Source organism: Hyperolius riggenbachi, chromosome 2 (genome assembly GCF_040937935.1).
Source record: "Hyperolius riggenbachi isolate aHypRig1 chromosome 2, aHypRig1.pri, whole genome shotgun sequence".
Taxonomy (NCBI): Eukaryota; Metazoa; Chordata; class Amphibia; order Anura; family Hyperoliidae; genus Hyperolius; species Hyperolius riggenbachi.
In genome coordinates this window covers 157,523,076-157,542,380 of record NC_090647.1, presented here as the reverse complement: position 1 = coordinate 157,542,380, position 19,305 = coordinate 157,523,076, and the positions used below count along the sequence as shown (strand labels likewise).

Below are 19,305 nucleotides of genomic sequence, written 5' to 3'. Positions count from 1 at the left end.
GCACATGTATGCTAATTACTCAGAATTTAGGTAAATCTAAAGCTACCATTAAATATATTGATTGAGATTCTGATACACAGATTAATATTGATATATATCTTTCAATATAGATATACAGATAAGTATTAATATCCACATTTATTGGATTGGAACTCGTGGCCTTGTGGTCACAACACCTGATCTCTTACCCTGAGAGCCAAACAGTGCTATGTAATCTGCAGTGTGAAGAAATGAAAAAGACTCAGTGCCTATATCTTGGCTATAGTTATATTTAAGTTCCTGTGCTTTAAGATCATTTTGGAGCTGTGCTTTACAGGCTGGATATTGGTTTAGTGTGTAAGGTAGCAGATTCTCAAGCACAAGGTCCTGAGTTTGAGTCCATAGCAAATCACCGCTGTGTTCAACATGCCTATATTAGGGATTGGGCAGGTCAATGTGATGCTACTGAGTCTGCATTTTTGCAAATGATATGCTGATTAGCCTGAATTTTTGGCAAGTCCAAAGACTTATCCATGTGTTGATATTGATAGAGAGATCGACATCCACAGAATAATTGATATTGATAGAGCTATTGATACCGATAGAACAATTGATATCGATAGAGATATTGATATCAATAGAGGGATCGATATTGATATAGAGGTCGATATGGATAGAGAGCTCTATAAAGAGGTCAATATTGATAGAGGGGTTCATATCGATAGAGGGGAAATATTGATATCAATATCAGTAGAGAGGTTTAGTGTGTGACTGACATCACAAACATGCGCCTGGTAGAACTAGGGGGAGACAAAGGACCAGACCGGCAGTCAGTGCCGCTGGAGCAAGAGATATTTACAATGCATGGCCACTGGGGGGAACATTTACATTTAGGGCCCCTTTCCACTACAGCGAATCTGCATGCATTTTCTGCATGCAGATTCGCATAACCCATTATAGTAAATGGGCTTGTTTCCACTTGTCCAGAATTATGTGCGGTTTGTTGAGCAGAAAAAATCTGCACAGCAGAACCATCAGAATTCACTCGCCGCACACACACACGCGATTCGTCAGTAATGTAATTAAAAGGAAAATCGCAAGCGTTTTAGTCTTGCGGTTTTCCATGCGTTTTTGTTTAAAAAACCATGTCAATGCATACCAGCATTGAAATGGTTAAAATCGCATATCGCAAACCGCGAGCGATTCCACGTGAAAATCTGCATACACACGCAAACAAATCCACAACCGCATGTGGATTTGTTCACACGTTTTTCGCATCGAAATCGCGCCGCAATAGTGGACAGAGGGCCGGGAATCCATCTCATTTGTCAGAGATTTCCTGCTTGCTCGATTAATACATTCTACCAATTTTGGCCTGAAATTGGTCGATTATTCAATCAGGCATGCTAGTTGTTGTACCGATTTTCATCTGATTTGATAAAATTATCAATATTGCTACATAAATGACCAATTTATAGATTAATGAGTGCCACTTTCTTTTCTGATGTTGAATCTAAATGCACTTGTAAACAAAAGGAAACAATGGTCAATGAGATGCTAATTAATCTGAATGTATGCAAATGATATGCACATGTATGCTAATTACTCAGAATTTAGGTAAATCTAAAGCTACCATTAAATATATTGATTGAGATTCTGATACACAGATTAATATTGATATATATCTTTCAATATAGATATACAGATAAGTATTAATATCCACATTTATTGGATTTGAACTCATGGCCTTGTGGTCACAACACCTGATCTCTTACCCTGAGAGCCAAACAGTGCTATGTAATCTGCAGTGTGAAGAAATAAAAAAGACTCAGTGCCTATATCTTGGCTATAGTTATATTTAAGTTCCTCTGCTTTAAGATCATTTTGGAGCTGTGCTTTACAGGCTGGATATTGGTTTAGTGTGTAAGGTAGAAGATTCTCAAGCACAAGGGCCTCGATTCATCAACACTTAGCAAATTTGTTAACAACAGTTTGGTAAAATACCGAATTTGTTAACTTCATTTCAGGATTCATCAAAGTTATCTACACTGTTAGCGAACATTCGGTAACGATTCGGTAATGATTCGCTAAAACGGAATAAAATGCAATTCATGAAAAAGAAAGTGGGCGTGGTTTAGCGTTACATTTAGGATTAGTTATCTCCTTCACTGCTCTGTCGTTATTCCTGTCAGATCATTGCTGACAGAGAAGATGGAGCCATTTGAAGTGGTTATGTATCAGCTGAGAGTGATTCAAAGGCGCAGAAGGGCAAGAATAAGGTCTGCAACCATATAAATTTGTAAGAGAATAGATTTATTTGCTATAACATGACATCTGCATTTCTCTTGAATCATCTTGTAAGAGAACACAGGCAGTGTCAGGGTTAACTAATTTGCTAGCTGCACTATAATTTTTTACAAAAGGCTCCTATCAAATTGTGGGATTGTCCCAACCACTTACAGAATCCTGGTCCAGGTGTAAAGCCCTATTTAGAATGTTGCTACGTAGTGCTCAAAGGACTGCCTTTTACCCACAATTCCATGGGAATCTTATGGCCTTGTGTTAAAGTACCACTGTAAAATGGAAATATTGACACGTTACCGAATGGTTACCGAATTGTTATCGAATTCACACCAAATGAGGAAAAACCTTGATGAATACAACTAGAAATCGCTAAACTTCGAATTCGGTAATTTAACAAACTGGAAAAAGTTATCTCAAAGAGAATGATGAATCGAGGCCAAGGTCCTGAGTTTGAGTCCATAGCAAATCACCGCTGTGTTCAACATGTCTATATTAGGGATTGGGCAGGTCAATGTGATGCTACTGAGTCTGCATTTTTGCAAATGATATGCTGATTAGCCTGAATTTTTGGCAAGTCCAAAGACTTATCCATGTGTTGATATTGATAGAGAGATCGACATCCACAGAATAATTGATATTGATAGAGCTATTGATACCGATAGAACAATTGATATCGATAGAGATATTGATATCAATAGAGGGATCGATATTGATATAGAGGTCGATATGGATAGAGAGCTCTATAAAGAGGTCAATATTGATAGAGGGGTTCATATCGATAGAGGGGAAATATTGATATCAATATCAGTAGAGAGGTTTAGTGTGTGACTGACATCACAAACATGCGCCTGGTAGAACTAGGGGGAGACAAAGGACCAGACCGGCAGTCAGTGCCGCTGGAGCAAGAGATATTTACAATGCATGGCCACTGGGGGGAACATTTACATTTAGGGCCCCTTTCCACTACAGCGAATCTGCATGCATTTTCTGCATGCAGATTCGCATAACCCATTATAGTAAATGGGCTTGTTTCCACTTGTCCAGAATTATGTGCGGTTTGTTGAGCAGAAAAAATCTGCACAGCAGAACCATCAGAATTCACTCGCCGCACACACACACGCGATTCGTCAGTAATGTAATTAAAAGGAAAATCGCAAGCGTTTTAGTCTTGCGGTTTTCCATGCGTTTTTGTTTTAAAAAACCATGTCAATGCATACCAGCATTGAAATGGTTAAAATCGCATATCGCAAACTGCGAGCTATTCCACGTGAAAATCTGCATACAAACGGCAACGAATCCACAACCGCATGTGGATTCGTTCACACGTTTTTCGCATAGAAATCGCGCCGCAATAGTGGACAGAGGGCCGGGAATCCATCTCATTTTTTAGTGATTTCCTGCTTGCTCGATTAATACATTCTACCAATTTTGGCCTGAAATTGGTCGATTATTTAAATAGGCATGCTAGTTGTTGTACCGATTTTCATCTGATGTGATAAAATTATCAGTATCGCTAGATACATGACCAACTGATAGATTAATAAGCGCCACTTGCTTTTCTGCTGTTGAATTTAAATGCACTTGTAAACAAAAGGAAAGAATGGTCAATGAAATGTTGATTAATCTGAATTTATGCAAATGGTATGCACATGTATGCTAATTACTAGGGATGATCAATAAGATGCACATTCTTCAGCGTTGATGCAAATTTTTATGCAAATATATGTAGTTTGAAAATGGACCAATCCATTTAATCCCAGATTTAAATTGATTGGTCCTTTTTCAAGTTACATATATTTGCATAAAATTTGCATAAACTCAGAAAAATATGCATCTCTTTGATCATCCCTACTAATTACTCTGAATTTATGCAAATCTAATATCAATCTATATCGATACACAGATCAATATTGATAGACAAATCAATATACAGTAGATACACAGATTAGTGTAGATATCTACATCTCACATTCGTTTGGATTTGAACACATGGCCTTGTGCTAACAAAACCTGCACTCTGTGGGTCCGTTTCCACTATCGCGGTTTCCGCCGCGATTCCGCAGAGTTTCCCCGCACATGAATCGCACGGGGAAACTCTGCCATAGGGGATAACGGCGCCGCGGCCGAATCGCTTGCGGGAGCGATTCGGCCGGACCCCCCTGCAGAATTTGCGGCGGAGGCTGCGAATCCCATAGCCGTGCATGGCACGGCTCATGGGATTCGCCTGCGATCCCGCCCACCCGCTCAGTACCGGCGTGCGTCTGCGATACGAGCCCTTAGAGGCAAAAGATCAGCAGGACAGCCAGGCAATTGGTATTGCTTAAAATTAAATAAATATGTCAGCTTCCATTTTGTCACAAACATTGTAAAAAAAAAGGGAAAATTGTGTGGTGGGTACAGCCTTTACACCTCACATACGTGAGTGTCCCTTGGCAGGTTTTGTTGCGCCATGTGAATTGTTATGTATAGAATGCTGGGGGAGGGGTAATGTAAAACTTGCACTGGGGCCCAAAGCTCCCTAGCTACATCACTGCTTAGTGTTTTCACAGTGAGCACCTCCTCCTGACTGAGACGTTGCAGTACTACATGAGAACAGGGGAGATTGTTTCAATTAAATATTGGCTTCTTGATATCCAGTCCACTGATTTGAGATTCTATTTTAATAATATAATCTAAAATTGCCTTTTATTTTAATTCAATTCATTTTATTTCCTTATTATTTGAGGTTATATAACATTTGTATTAGTTTTGAGGAGCTGTAGTTCTTATTTTTCACCACTAGATGGTAGACTATATTCGTTTGCCACTTCTTTTGTACAGCCCTGGTCTCTTTTTTTTCCCGTGGCTCACTCTATGAAACTGCTTGATGTCAGCTGTGCATTTCCTCCCCAGTTGTTCAGCAAGGGATGGTGGATGGGCCCAGAGTTTGCAGGGGCATCTCGCATGCGTTAACCTGGTGAGAGCTTACAGTTTGTGGCACAATAGTCCCTGTGATAAAGAGAATCTGAAGTGAGAGAGATATGGAGACTGACATAGTTATTTAATTCTATTCACAAAACTTCTCATATATGTCTTGTCACCTAATTGGTAAAAATAGCCTTTAAGCACATTTTCGAGCAAAATGATCACTCAAAGTAAGTTGTTCCTGATTAACTTCATTTCAATATTACTTTTATTTAACCTTAATTGTATTAAATTTTTGCTCTTTGAAAGCTTAAAGGGAAGGTTCAGGGTGGGGATTAAAAAAATAAAAATAAATTTCCACTTACCTGGGGCTTCCTCCAGCCCGTGGCAGGCAGGAGGTGCCCTCGCCGCCGCTCCGTAGGCTCCCGGTGGTCTCTGGTGCCCGACCCGACCTGGCCAGGCCGGCTGCCAGGTCGGGCTCTTCTGCGCTCCATTTCCTGGCACTTCTGCGTCCCACGCTGGCGCGCTGACGTCATCGGACGTCCGCCGGGCTGTACTGCGCAGGCGCAGTAGTTCTGTGCATGCGCAGTACAGCCCGGCGGACGTCCGATGACGTCAGCACGCCGGCGTGGGACGCAGAAGTGCCAGGAAATGGAGCGCAGAAGAGCCCGACCTGGCAGCCGGCCTGGCCAGGTCGGGTCGGGCACCAGAGACCACCGGGAGCCTACGGAGCGGCGGCGAGGGCACCTCCTGCCTGCCACGGGCTGGAGGAAGCCCCAGGTAAGTGGAATTTTTTTTTAATCCCCTCCCTGAACCTTCCCTTTAAAAAAGTAACCTAGATAAGGTGCAAACGTGGAAAAACTTTGTGAATCATGCCCATTGCCTGCCTTTCCTCCGGATCCTCTGCCTCTAATACTTTAGCCATAGAGACTGAACAAGCATGCAGATCAGATGTTTCAGAAACAAAAATGACTAACATGCTTGTTTCAGGAGTTTGATTCAGACACCTCTGATGCTAGAATGATCAGCAGGACCGTGGGCAACTGGTATTGTTTAAAAGGAGGGGGGGAACATGGCAACCTGCATATACCCCTTGTTTCAAGTTTCCTCTTAGGGACTCGGTCCTGTGCTTATGTACAGGGCAGCAGAGCTCCTTTGGCCTCCTATGAAGCTTCATATCACCTACAAGCCATGATCTAAATCATTGTTAGAACTTCAGTGAATATTGGAGGTAAGCAATTCAACTGTGTCTAGGGATAACATCTCTCCAGCAGCTATTTGAGATGGCTAGATTCACTAAACCTGACTGTGCATTGATAGCGCATATATAAATTAGCGGGGGACATGCAAATTACACAACATGTACATGCAGGTGTAAGATGGGTTATTGCACAAAGTGCCCTGCTATACCTGCAGCATATACCTGTTGTGCCTAATGTGACTTGTTCTATTTGTGTAGCTTTTACTTTTGCCTGAACTTATCACAAATGGTAGACTATTAGCCCCAGTATTGCTGGATTGAAGCTTTGGCCATTCAGATGAGGCCATACTGCTGCTTTGCATTGGGCAGCTTATAGTTGTGACTGCGGTGAAAATTGCCATATTAGACTGCAAACTCTTACAAACGCCTTGCAACTGCTCACTGCCAGCTGGTAACTGCTCACTGCCAGCTGGTAACTGCTTGCTGAGCACACAGTTCAACTGTCCATGGAAATGAGCCCTTAGGGCTCGTTCACACTACAAGAGCTTTTCTAAGCCCTTTGAGATTTTAAAAGCTCTTGCTAATGTTATCCTGTGTGTGTGTGTTCTCACTGGAGCGATGGGATTTTGTAAAAAATCCCCCATATTGCACTAGGAAGAGCTTTTAAAATCTCTAGCACTTAAAACGCTCTTGTAGTGTGAACCAGCCCTTACTCAAGAGGCTTTTGGTGTTTGTTTAGCTTGCATACAATCTATTCCTCATTTATGCTTGAACTTGTTCAGCTATGTGCCATTTATGAAGATAAAGTGATAGATGGGGTGTATCTTGCACCCTGGATGTGGCACTTTCTTTGATGAGCAGTGACTGATTTTTGGGTTTGGCAGATGTGGCCAAGTCCTGACTTGGGTCTGCAGTAGAGCAGGGTGGGTGCTTCTGGCTGCCAGGTCCTGGGGTTGAATTATCCACCATGTTTTGCACCTGCTCTTCTGCACAGGTTTAAGGCCAGGTTTATGGCTGGTTCACACTACAAGAGCTGTTCTAAGTGCTTGTGATTTTAAAAGCTCTTGCTATGTTATCCTATGAGTGTGTTCTCGCTGGAGTGATGTGATTTTGTAAAAATCCCCCATAGCATTGCATTAGCAAGAGCTTTTCAAAATCACCAGTGCTTAAAAAGCTCTTTGTGTGAATCAGCCCTTAGGCCTGGTATCCGCTGCGAAGTGCTATCGCTAGCGATTTGTGGTAGTGCTTTGCAAGCATTTTTGGTATCAATTTCCATACTCCAATACAATACATTAAAATAGAAATGCTCCCAAAATTCTGCAATAGGCAAATCGCAATTGCTGAAGTAGAATCTGTCCCATCCATTTACATTGGCAAAGTGTTTAGGGAAATCACTAGGGATTCAAAGTGATCCCTAAACACACAAAAAAAAAACCCAAACCAGGTTCTAGCCCAAGCCAGAAACCCACTAGGAGCGCTTTTCTGAGCACTTTGCGATTTGTTTGAAAACTCTTGCTAATGTAATGCTATGGGTGTGATCCCACTTGAGCAATTTAATTTTATAAAAATCCCCCATAGCATTGCATTGGCAAGAGCTTTTTCAAATCGCTAGCGATTAGAAATCATTCCCCTCAGGTTTCTGGCCTTACACTGAATTAGTAGCAGTGAATAGGGATGATGAAAGAAATGCAAATGCTTCCAAGTTGATGAAGGATTATGCAAAATCTGGATGCAAATATATGTTGCTTGAAAATTGACCAATCAATTTAAATCTTGGTGGGACTTGCATGTTGTGGCAGTAAAACACTCACTCACTCACTCACTCACTCACTCACTCACTCACTCACTCACTCACTCACTCACTCACTCACTCTGCTTCCTTGACTTGTACATTACAGAGTTTGCTTGGCTGGTTAGCACATTTGCTCTTTTGTGGTTCATCAGTGACTCCCATTTCCATGCTACTGGCATTCAATACAAATAATTTCATGCAAGCTTGATGATGCATCATTCTGTGATTTGTAATGAGTATCAGTTTAGGAGACCATTGCTTTTTATTGCTTTAATTAGATATGATGTTTTAACTTAATATTTGATTGTGGTTGAATAATTTTGTATTATTATAGTTTGCCTACATTCACTGTGGAGCATTACAGAGCATTATAACATGGCATGCTTGACCAATGACTCTCTGTTCTGCCTTGCCTGTGGTTATGTGTAGTAGCTATGGCAACCTGCAGCCACAATGTACAGAGCATAGTATGCATTGACAAAGATGCAGATTCTTTCCACACCACAAGAGATGTAGAGCCTGATGTAGTCAGTGTCCAGGAGAGACATTGAAATATATTCAGCAAAGCTTCACCTCTTATGCTAATTCATATACAGCAAAGTCCCCAGTATCCGGCACAGAAGGGGATTGCCTGATGCCCGATATGTGTGCTTGCCAGTTGCTTGAGCAAATTCTATGGGCTCCTATGGCAACACCCCAACATCCGCCGATAACTGGCGCCCAAATTTCCAAAGCTACCCATGTCAGAAAAGCTACCCATGTCAGAAAAGCTACCCATGTCAGAAAAGCTACCCATGTCAGAAAAGCTACCCATGTCAGAAAAGCTACCCATGTCACAGCAAGCCTAAAAAGCCCTTCAGCCAGGATCACTGCACACTCAGGATTGCTCTTGTCATGGAACCACTAGCTCAGAAGATAAGGGACAACACTAAGATATCTGGAATATTGGTTGAAGGTAGTGAAACCAAAATGGGATTGTATGCTGATGATGTGCTTTTGTATCTCAGGAATCCAATGACATCACTAAGAAACCTCAGGACTGAACTTGAGGAATTTTCAAGGGTTTCATATTATAAGTTAAATGATAACAAAACTGTAGTGATGCCATGCAATATCCAGCCATTCTTCATCAAAAAACTCAAAGAGTTATGTCCATATAACTGGGATGAGAAACAACTAAAATATTTAGGTATTTATCTCACACCACATATCTCCCAACTGTACAGCGCCAATTTTGAACCATGGATACAAAAACTAAAAATTAAATTAGAGAATTTAGGGAAATTTGAATTTTCATGGCTCGGCAGATCCGCAGCCTTCAAAATGCTTATACTCCCCCAATTATTATACTTATTTAGGACAATACCAATAAAAATTCCCCAAAAATTCTTTAACGCCACCCAAAAACTAATTAATAAATTCATATTAATGCATAAAAAACCCAGATTTTCGAGCAAAATTCTCATCACACATACAACAGACCTGGGCTTAGGTGTTCCAGATCTAAATAAATACTACAAAGCAGCAATTCTGGAACAAGCTAGAGCAATCTGGAACAATAATATCCATAAACAATGGGTACAATATGAAAAATCACAACTTGTCTGTAATGATTTCAAAGCTCTAATTGAATCCAGATTAAACTGGGATATACCACCGAAAATCTTAAACCCCATTACAGCCAATACACTAAAGATTTTAAAAGAATTAACTAAGCTTTGTAAACAAGACCCTTTGGCCAAATCTATTAAAGCACCCCTGATTAATCTAAATATGGTCATCAAGAATCTAGAGATAGGTAACTGGATTGACAAAGGTATTAATCTAGTAGAGGATCTATATAAACTAGAAGAATTTAAATCTTTTGAAGACTTGATAGACGAATATGATATACCTGTCTATGACCAACTAAAATATAATAAAATTAAGAAATTCCTGACTACCCATCAAACAAATGATACTTTTCTGTCTCCACAAATCAAAAAACTATTTGACCCTCAACAATATGGGCTAAAGGGAATATCACTATTTTACAAGATACAAATTAAACTAACGGAAAAAAAGTCACATTGGCAATTTCAAAAATGGCAACACTCTTTGGGTGAAGTAATAGAACAAGATGACTGGATAGATGCATGCAAGTCTTTGAGACAATCTTCTCATTGTGTTTCTCATTTTGAAAATCTACTCAAAATGACATGGCTCTGGTACTACACTCCTGACAAAATTGTGAAGTTTAACCCCAGTGCATCCCCCCTGTGTTGGAGAGGCTGCAACGAAACTGGTACCCTACTGCACCTTTTCTGGCACTGTCCTAAAATTACCAAATTGTGGAATAAAATAGAGAACTTGCTTAAAAAATTACCTGTATCGTTGAGCACGATACCTCCTAGTCTAGCACTATTACACATTGGGTCTATAGACTTGCCTTTGAAAGAGAGACTGATCATCAACCATGTACTAGTAGTCACTAGAATAACAATTGCGGATAATTGGAACTCAACAACTATTCCAACAATACAAGAAATTTTAAGAAGAGTCGAATTTAATCTGTTGGCAGAAAGATCGAGAGCAATCAAAATGGGAAATGCCCATTCCTTTCAGAATAAGGCAAGTCTATGGCCTATGCTATATCCAAAAACCAAGATACTAGATCTATGAACACTCTCACACTCTCTCACATTTGGTGGCCAGACTGTCTCAACTAAAAGAGCACATCTGGTACAATACGGATCCCTGTAAATATATACATTTATATAGTTGTAACATACATACACAAAAATATACCTCTGACTCATCGGAACTAATAAACATTCTAATACACTGGAGAACCCTAGATACTTTAGTTTAATTAGATAGTTGTGTTTAGTTTAGAATGGTTTGATTGTTATTAAACATATTGGAATCAAGACTCACTCAGACATTGATGACATACCTTTCACTCAACAATATATATATATATACATATATCAGAAACTTAACCGTTACTGACTCTGAATAACCTAAATCTATGAATCAAACTACTACTGCAATATATAATATAACAGAGAACGGACTTTGGAGTCTCAGCAGGAGGGCTAAAAACCCCCATTCTCCAAAGACCATACTCTCTAGGTAGCCTACAAGAAAACACTGCAGTAGAAAATTATTCATATACACCCATATAACTCCAAAGAAGATCTGATATAGTTTGAAATATCTTCCATTTTCTGCAATAATAATAAAAATGACAATGCTTTTATGTTATTAAAGTTTACTATAAAGAAATACTTGAAATGTGATTATTAAAACAGAGACATTACTGCTATGTATATGTTTACCTGTTAATACTTTAGTAACATCGTTATCAATATGACACCTTTACTAATGTCATGTAATAATCTTGAAAATTCCAATAAAAATTATTGAAATTCACTGCACACTCAGGAAGCCTGTGCACAGACAGAAAAGTCTGATCCAGCCACTGTTAGGGGGTGGCGGGGTGGGTTGATTGCAGTTGCATTAATAACGACTTTGCTCATCATGTCAATAACTGTCCTGGTGGGAGGGGATTTGTGGAGCTATGTCAGTCCATCAAGACCATCATGTCAAATTGTGTCTTTGGAGAGAGTGGGGGAGTTTACAGACTATGGGCTTGATTCACAAAGCAGTGATAACTGTTATCACGCGCAAAAATTCGCATCCGCGCAATGTGAATTTTTCACGGTTCACTTTCTGCGTTTGCGCAATAATTTTGTTATTATGTGAATGTTAACGAGTGAAAATTTGCGTTATCGCGCGATGCAAATTTTTGCGCACGACAATCATTTTTCACTCTACAACACGTGCAAAGCACTTTTTCACAACTGTGATAACAATTATCACGGCTTTGTGAATCAAGCCCCTAAACTTTTTCATATTTGCCAGCCAGCCAGCCTGAGCAAGCCAGCCAGCCAGCCAGAGAGATCCACAAACTGATCACCCAGCCAGAAATCCTCCATTAGGTAAGTGAGCTTGCAATATAATCCCATCATGTTATTGGCTGTCCTAATGCTGGATTCGCGGATCGCTTCAATTATTTCAAACATGCTTAATTGGATTTCGATCGTTCCTGCCGTCGATTTTGCATACTTACCTGAAAAAAAGATCGAAATCCAATCGAGCATGTTTGAAATAATCAAATCGATTCGTTCAATCCCGCGAATCGAGCGGGAAATCTCAACGTGTGCACCCAGCATTAGAGGGGCTCACAATCTAATCCCATCCACTGCGAGCCCATCATGTTATTAGCTGCATGTATGTGTATGAAATATAAAACCTGATAACCACATTTGACTACTTTATCCTGGATTGCAGCGTTGCAGGGGAGGCAAATGTAAGCGCATATCCAGCTTAAAGTGCAACTTTTACCCCTTAAATAGGACTAATTAACTGGAAGGCAATTCCGGCAGCCCCATGTTCATTTAGGTATAGGTAGCTGTATTATAAACCTTTTTTAACCAGCTGAGCGGTCTGGACGAGCTCAGCTCGTCCAACACCGCCAGCGGCTGCCGCTCAGGCCCTGCTGGGCCGATTTTAATGAAATAAAAAGCAGCACACGCAGCCGGCACTTTGCCAGCCGCGTGTGCTGCCTGATCGCCGCCGCTCTGCGGCGATTCGCCGCGAGCAGCGGCGAAAGAGGGTTCCCCCCAGCCGCCTGAGCCCAGCGTAGCCGGAACAAAAAGTTCCGGCCAGCGCTAAGGGCTGGATCGGAGGCAGCTGACGTCAGGACGTCGGCTGACGTCGATGACGTCACTCCGCTCGTCGCTATGGCGACGATATAAGCAAAACAAGGAAGGCCGCTCATTGCGGCCTTCCTTGTTTATTCTGGGCGCCGGAGGCGATCGGAAGATCGCCTCCGGAGCGCCCTCTAGTGGGCTTTCATGCAGCCAACTTTCAGTTGGCTGCATGAAATAGTTTTTTTTTTATTTAAAAAAAACCCTCCCGCAGCCACCCTGGCGATTTAATCAGAACGCCAGGGTGGTTAAACTATCTATTTTGGCTATTTTCTTGGATTGTAATTTGCCTGCCTGTGTTACATTTTCTTATGACTGTGTCCTTTTTTTTTTGTATTTGGAAGGTTTGGACCTGGCCCTTTGCTGCATTGGGGTTACGCTGTAATTTTTGACCTGGGGGGGTGAGTTTCCCTTTAATTCTTTGAGTACAGCCCCTGACTGCCCCTTACTGGCAGCTTACGTTCCAGCCTGATGGGAGGGTAGGAAATGACAGAGCAGTGTTTGTTCAGCAAGTGCGTCTTTTTTGGTGCTCTGGCTTGTGCCTCCATGCATCGGAGGGGTAAGTCCTACATGACTTCCAGGTAATTCTTCTATTTAAAGCTAAATACTCACCTGACGCACACAGGAAGATGGATCCCAGTGATGTCCCCTGACAAAGAGCATTTCCCGACCCATCTTCCTGCCTGCGCGGGCGTCGTCGGGGATCTTAAAGATCCAGTCCACTGTGACAGTTGTTATCACCAAACGTCGTTTGAGTAATCATTTGCCTGTACCCATGTCGCAAGATCAGGGGAACAATCGCTTGTCGCTCAAAAAAAAATCTCTCATGGGGGCTCTTTGTCTTGATGAAGCGCAAAACATCTATTGACCCTCAAATTGCCTGTACCTCTCTCCTGTAATATAACATAGAAGCCCTTGACACGTCCATACTTCCACTGGTCTCCGATCTGGAAAATGGACAAAAACGTTCTATTTGTCCACTGAGTGTGAACCGAGTCTAATAAAAAAGCCCATGGAAACAAAACCCAAACCGCTGGTCCTGCGATCAGCTTCACTGCTTATTGATTTTCTATGGGACTATAGGCACTAGACTGCAGTAAAGAGCAACATATTAACAATACTTACAGCAATGTTTTATGCATATAAGTAACTCATGAATGGTGATGACTTAGCTCATGTCTCAGTTTGGTGTGTTTGCACCTATTATGCATGATGTTCATATGCATTACACACGATATTATGCATTATTACTATATTGTTTTGCATTTTACTTATCATGTGCAACTTTACACATGCTATTCTGATCAACAGTTTAGTGTATATGTTATGGCCAGAACCCGAAGTGTGGCCACTTTGCGCTCTGGCCGACCACTTCGGGTTCTGGCCGGTCAATATGCGAACTGGCCGCTACTCTGCGGCCAATGTTAGAAATGGAATGTTTCCCTGGGAAGATCAATGTGTTTTCTGGCCGTCGCTGGCCAAATGTAGCAAAAGTTAGTTTAGTTAATGAAATGAAGCCGGCGGCAATTAGCGGCTGAAGCCGCCGGCTTCAGCTATCTCTCCTCCCCCTGCCTCTCTCTCTCTCTTTCTCCTATGGGCACTGCGGGGGGTGGGGGGGCACACGAGTCCCCCCCCCCCCCCCCAGAGTCGTTCGTGGCTGCAGGGAAGCAGAGCGGGGAGGCTGCAGACATCGCTTCTGCCAGCACCCGCTCTGCAGGAACGGCAGAATTGCCTGTTACGACGAACGACTCTGGGGGACACATGTCCCCCCCCCCCCCCCCTATCCGGCTGCTAGTATTGGGGAGGAGAGAGAACGGAAGCCGCCAGCTTCATTTTATTAAATTACCTAACTTTTGCAACATTTGGCCAGAGACGGCCAGAAAACACATTAATCTTGCGAGGGAAACATTCAATTTCTAACATTGGCTGCAGCGCAGCGGCCAGTTCGCACATTGGCCGGCCAGAACCCAAAGTGGCCACACTTCGGGTTCTGGCCGTAACATATATATACCCAATTGTACTATGAATCTTTAGTAGGAAGTGGGGAGGTTGGATGTGGACAGATAGACCTGCAAGTGCCAAGGAGCTGATAACTGACTGAGAGACACATTGGGCTCTATTCACAAAATCATGTGCGGTAACTTTTTTTGGGTGAAAAATTACCTCCAGTGTTAATGCACTAAAAATAGTGAAAATCGTGAGTATTCACTAAAAATGTACCAAGTGCAGGGGTTGAGTGGTGCGTGGACGCGGGTGAACGGCGTCCACTTACTATTTTCGAGTGGTGTGTGGACGCCGTTCACCCTGCCATGTTCGGAGGGGAGCAGCGCAGTGGAAGGAAAGCTGTGAGCAGCGGTGGAGGAGGGCCATCTCCCCCTCCCCCCCCCCCCCCCCCCCCCGCCCCCCAATCCCTCACCTTAGGGTGCTCTCCTTCCCTCGCTCTCCCCTCCTGAAGTAACGTGCGGGCAGCCGGCAGCGGGTGGGACTTACCTTTCCTCGTTCCGGCGCTGGATCTGCGTGCCCCTGGTCTAGTCCAGACCAGACTTGTGGCACGCAGATCCGGTCTTACGAGGTGAGGTAAGTCCTGCCGGCTGCCCGCACGTTACTTCAGGAGGGGAGAGCGAGGGAAGGAGAGCACCCTAAGGTGAGGGATGGGGGGGGAGATGGCCCCCTTCTCCACCGCTGCTCACAGCTCTCCTTCCACTGCGCTTCTCCCCTCCTGCTGGGGGACACCTGACTACCTATTCTGGGGACATATACCCCCTGACTACATATACTGGGACATATATTCCTGGCTACATATACCCCTGGCTACATATACTTTGCACATATACCCCTGGCTACATATATACTGGGCACATATAACCCCTGACTACATATACTGGACACATATAACCCCTGACTACATATACTGGGCACATATAACCCCTGACTACATATACTGGGCACATATACCCCCTGGCTACATCTATACTGGGCACATATACCCCCTGGCTACATCTATACTGGGCACATATACCCCCTGGCTACATCTATACTGGGCACATATACCCCCTGGCTACACATACTGGGCACATATACCCCCTGGCTACATATACTGGGCACATATACCCCCCTGGCTACATATATACTGGGCACATATACCCCCTGGCTACATATATACTGGGCACATATACCCCCCTGGCTACATATATACTGGGCACATATACCCCCTGGCTACATATATACTGGGCACATATACCCCCTGGCTACATATATACTGGGCACATATACCCCCTGGCTACATATATACTGGGCACATATACCCCCTGGCTACATATATACTGGGCACATATACCCCCTGGCTACATATATACTGGGCACATATACCCCCTGGCTACATATATACTGGGCACATATACCCCCTGGCTACATATATACTGGGCACATATACCCCCTGGCTACATATATACTGGGCACATATACCCCCTGGCTACATATATACTGGGCACATATACCCCCTGGCTACATATATACTGGGCACATATACCCCCTGGCTACATTATACTGGGCACATATACCCCCTGGCTACATTATACTGGGCACATATTCCCCCTGGCTACATTATACTGGGCACATATTCCCCCTGGCTACATATATACTGGGCACATATTCCCCCTGGCTACATTATACTGGGCACATATTCCCCCTGGCTACATTATACTGGGCACATATTCCCCCTGGCTACATATATACTGGGCACATATTCCCCCTGGCTACATATATACTGGGCACATATTCCCCCTGGCTACATATATATATACTGGGCACATATACCCCCTGGCTACATATATATATACTGGGCACATATACCCCCTGGCTACATATACTGGGCACATAATACCCCCTGGCTACATTATACTGGGCACATATTCCCCCTGGCTACATTATACTGGGCACATATTCCCCCTGGCTACATTATACTGGGCACATATTCCCCCTGGCTACATTATACTGGGCACATATTCCCCCTGGCTACATTATACTGGGCACATATTCCCCCTGGCTACATTATACTGGGCACATATTCCCCCTGGCTACATTATACTGGGCACATATTCCCCCTGGCTACATATATACTGGGCACATATTCCCCCTGGCTACATATATACTGGGCACATATTCCCCCTGGCTACATATATACTGGGCACATATTCCCCCTGGCTACATATATACTGGGCACATATTCCCCCTGGCTACATATATACTGGGCACATATTCCCCCTGGCTACATATATACTGGGCACATATTCCCCCTGGCTACATATATACTGGGCACATATACCCCCTGGCTACATATATACTGGGCACATATACCCCCTGGCTACATATATACTGGGCACATATACCCCCTGAAATGCACCCTGTATGTACATAGAGAGTTTAGCCTGTCTAATTCCCCCTAATCTGTGAATAATCACAACTGTAATTTGAGCTCTCAGCTGTGCCAGCTGGCTGCCTCAGCAGTGCAGCTAATGTGTAAACACAGAATGTTAACCCTATGTCTGCTTCCATGAAAGCAGGAAGTACATACACTGGAGATTTTTTGTTAGAATTGTATCAGCTGTAACAAACGTTTTTCTTTAAAGGTTATTATGCTGTTGCTTATCTTTTTGAGCAGAGATGAATTTCCTCCTCGGCATCTATAAAATCATCTAAAAGACTGTACGAGGTCTGAAAGTGCGCCTTGAGATTAGACACACTAGTCCTTTCTGCCTTCTATGTAAACTTGACATAAACCCGAGCAAAGAAAGCTCAAAAGGCTCCATCCTGAAGGCCAAAAGCAGAGAAGTGATAATTATCACCTACCATTTGTAGGTGATAAAAAAATCCTTAACACCAACTTTTCAATTGAGAGTCTCAAATTGGAGATAAATTTTGAGGTAATTACCACACTTTTACCGCATGAGGTAATTTAGGGAGAAAAAAAAATGGTGAATTTCAAAATGGAGATATTTTGGTCAGTGTTTATCACTACCTAATTTAACTCATGCGGTAACTCATTGAGAATGGCGCACGTTAAGTTGCTTAACATGTCTTAAAGGACTTCCGAGGCCAAAATTAATAAAATCACACTATACTTTTTTTTTTTTTTTTTTGCAGAATCCACGGAGGACGTCCTGCCCGTCCTCCGCTCCGTGCCGCCATCAATGCAGGTCTTTTCATTCCCCTAGGGCTCGGCCCGACCCCACCGAACGGGTCGCATCGATGCCACCTCTAACATGGCCGCCGCCTTGCTCCGCGGCTGCCCAGTACGCTTTGTCGCTAGCGCGACTGCGCAGCCTATTGCCCGCCTCCCGCTGCGTACTAGGTCCCGGCATGCTCCCCAAGCGTACGTCAGCGACAAAGCGTACTGCGCAGCCACGGAGCAAGGCGGCGGCCATGTTAGAGGTGGCATCGATGCGACCCGTTCTGTGGGGTCGGGCCGAGCCCTGGGGGAATGAAAAGACCTGCATTGATGGCGGCACGGAGCGGAGGACGGGCAGGAAGTCCTCCGTGGATTCTGCAAAAAAAAAAGGTATAGTGTGATTTTATTAATTTTGACCTCGGAAGTCCTTTAAGGGGCTTTTAGGCGTGCTGAGTTAGCACTCTTTAGTGAATCGAGCCCTTATGCTTTCCCCCCCCCCCCCCCCCCCCCCAAGCAGAGATCAGCTATCTCATGTCTATCACACTGTAACATAAAAAGCACCTTCAAATCCAATCTTATGTTTGCATGCTAGCATACGTTACTATGATTAAAACAAAAACTTTCCATCCAGTTTGTTTTACTGCTAAGGGATTACAGGACTGCCATTATCAGCTGAGTGTATTTTTGTAGTACATTAAGAAAGGTGCAGCATTTCAGAACAAGTGTCTTTGTACGGTAGATAAAATCTACTGAAAATTAATCATGTATATTCTGTTTAGGAGCTGTATGCTATCACTATGCTATCGCATCCACAGTGGCGTAGTGGCTAGCACTCTCTCCTTGCAGCGAATCCCAGCCACGACACTATCTGCACTTTGATTGCATGATCTCTATTAATCTGTGTGGGTTTCCTCTAGGCACAACTGTTTTCTACCACATCCCAAAACATATCTATATCACCCCTAAATTGACCCTATACTACAATGGATATATGACTGATAGAGATTGGATTATGAGCTCCTCTGTGGGGCAGTTAGTAGAATGAATATGTACTCTGTAAAGCGACATATAAATACTAAATAATAAATATTGATCATTTTATGCAGTTGTGTAGCTAAGCAGCTATGGCCCCGGTGCAAGCTTTGCATTGGGGCCCCCCAAGCACTCTATACATAACAATTGATATGGCGCACCAAAACCTGCC

The 19,305-nt window shown here is 43.1% G+C and overlaps 1 protein-coding gene and 1 long non-coding RNA gene across 2 annotated transcripts in view; one reads left to right on the top strand and one right to left on the bottom strand.

Moving 5' to 3' along the window:
* The window catches only part of LRCH1 (leucine rich repeats and calponin homology domain containing 1), a 317,881-nt gene that overhangs the window by 5,549 nt on the left and 293,027 nt on the right, over window positions 1-19,305 (top strand). The window contains exon 2 of the mRNA XM_068267743.1: window positions 12,087-12,163. The gene's annotated coding sequence lies outside the window, so the exon portion shown is untranslated. The remainder of the gene's footprint in view (window positions 1-12,086; window positions 12,164-19,305) is intronic.
* On the bottom strand, window positions 4,967-11,664 carry LOC137545944 (uncharacterized). The gene is made up of 2 exons (XR_011026131.1): window positions 11,501-11,664; window positions 4,967-5,271 (listed from the first exon to the last, which is right to left on the bottom strand). It is a non-coding gene; the product is annotated as an uncharacterized lncRNA (long non-coding RNA).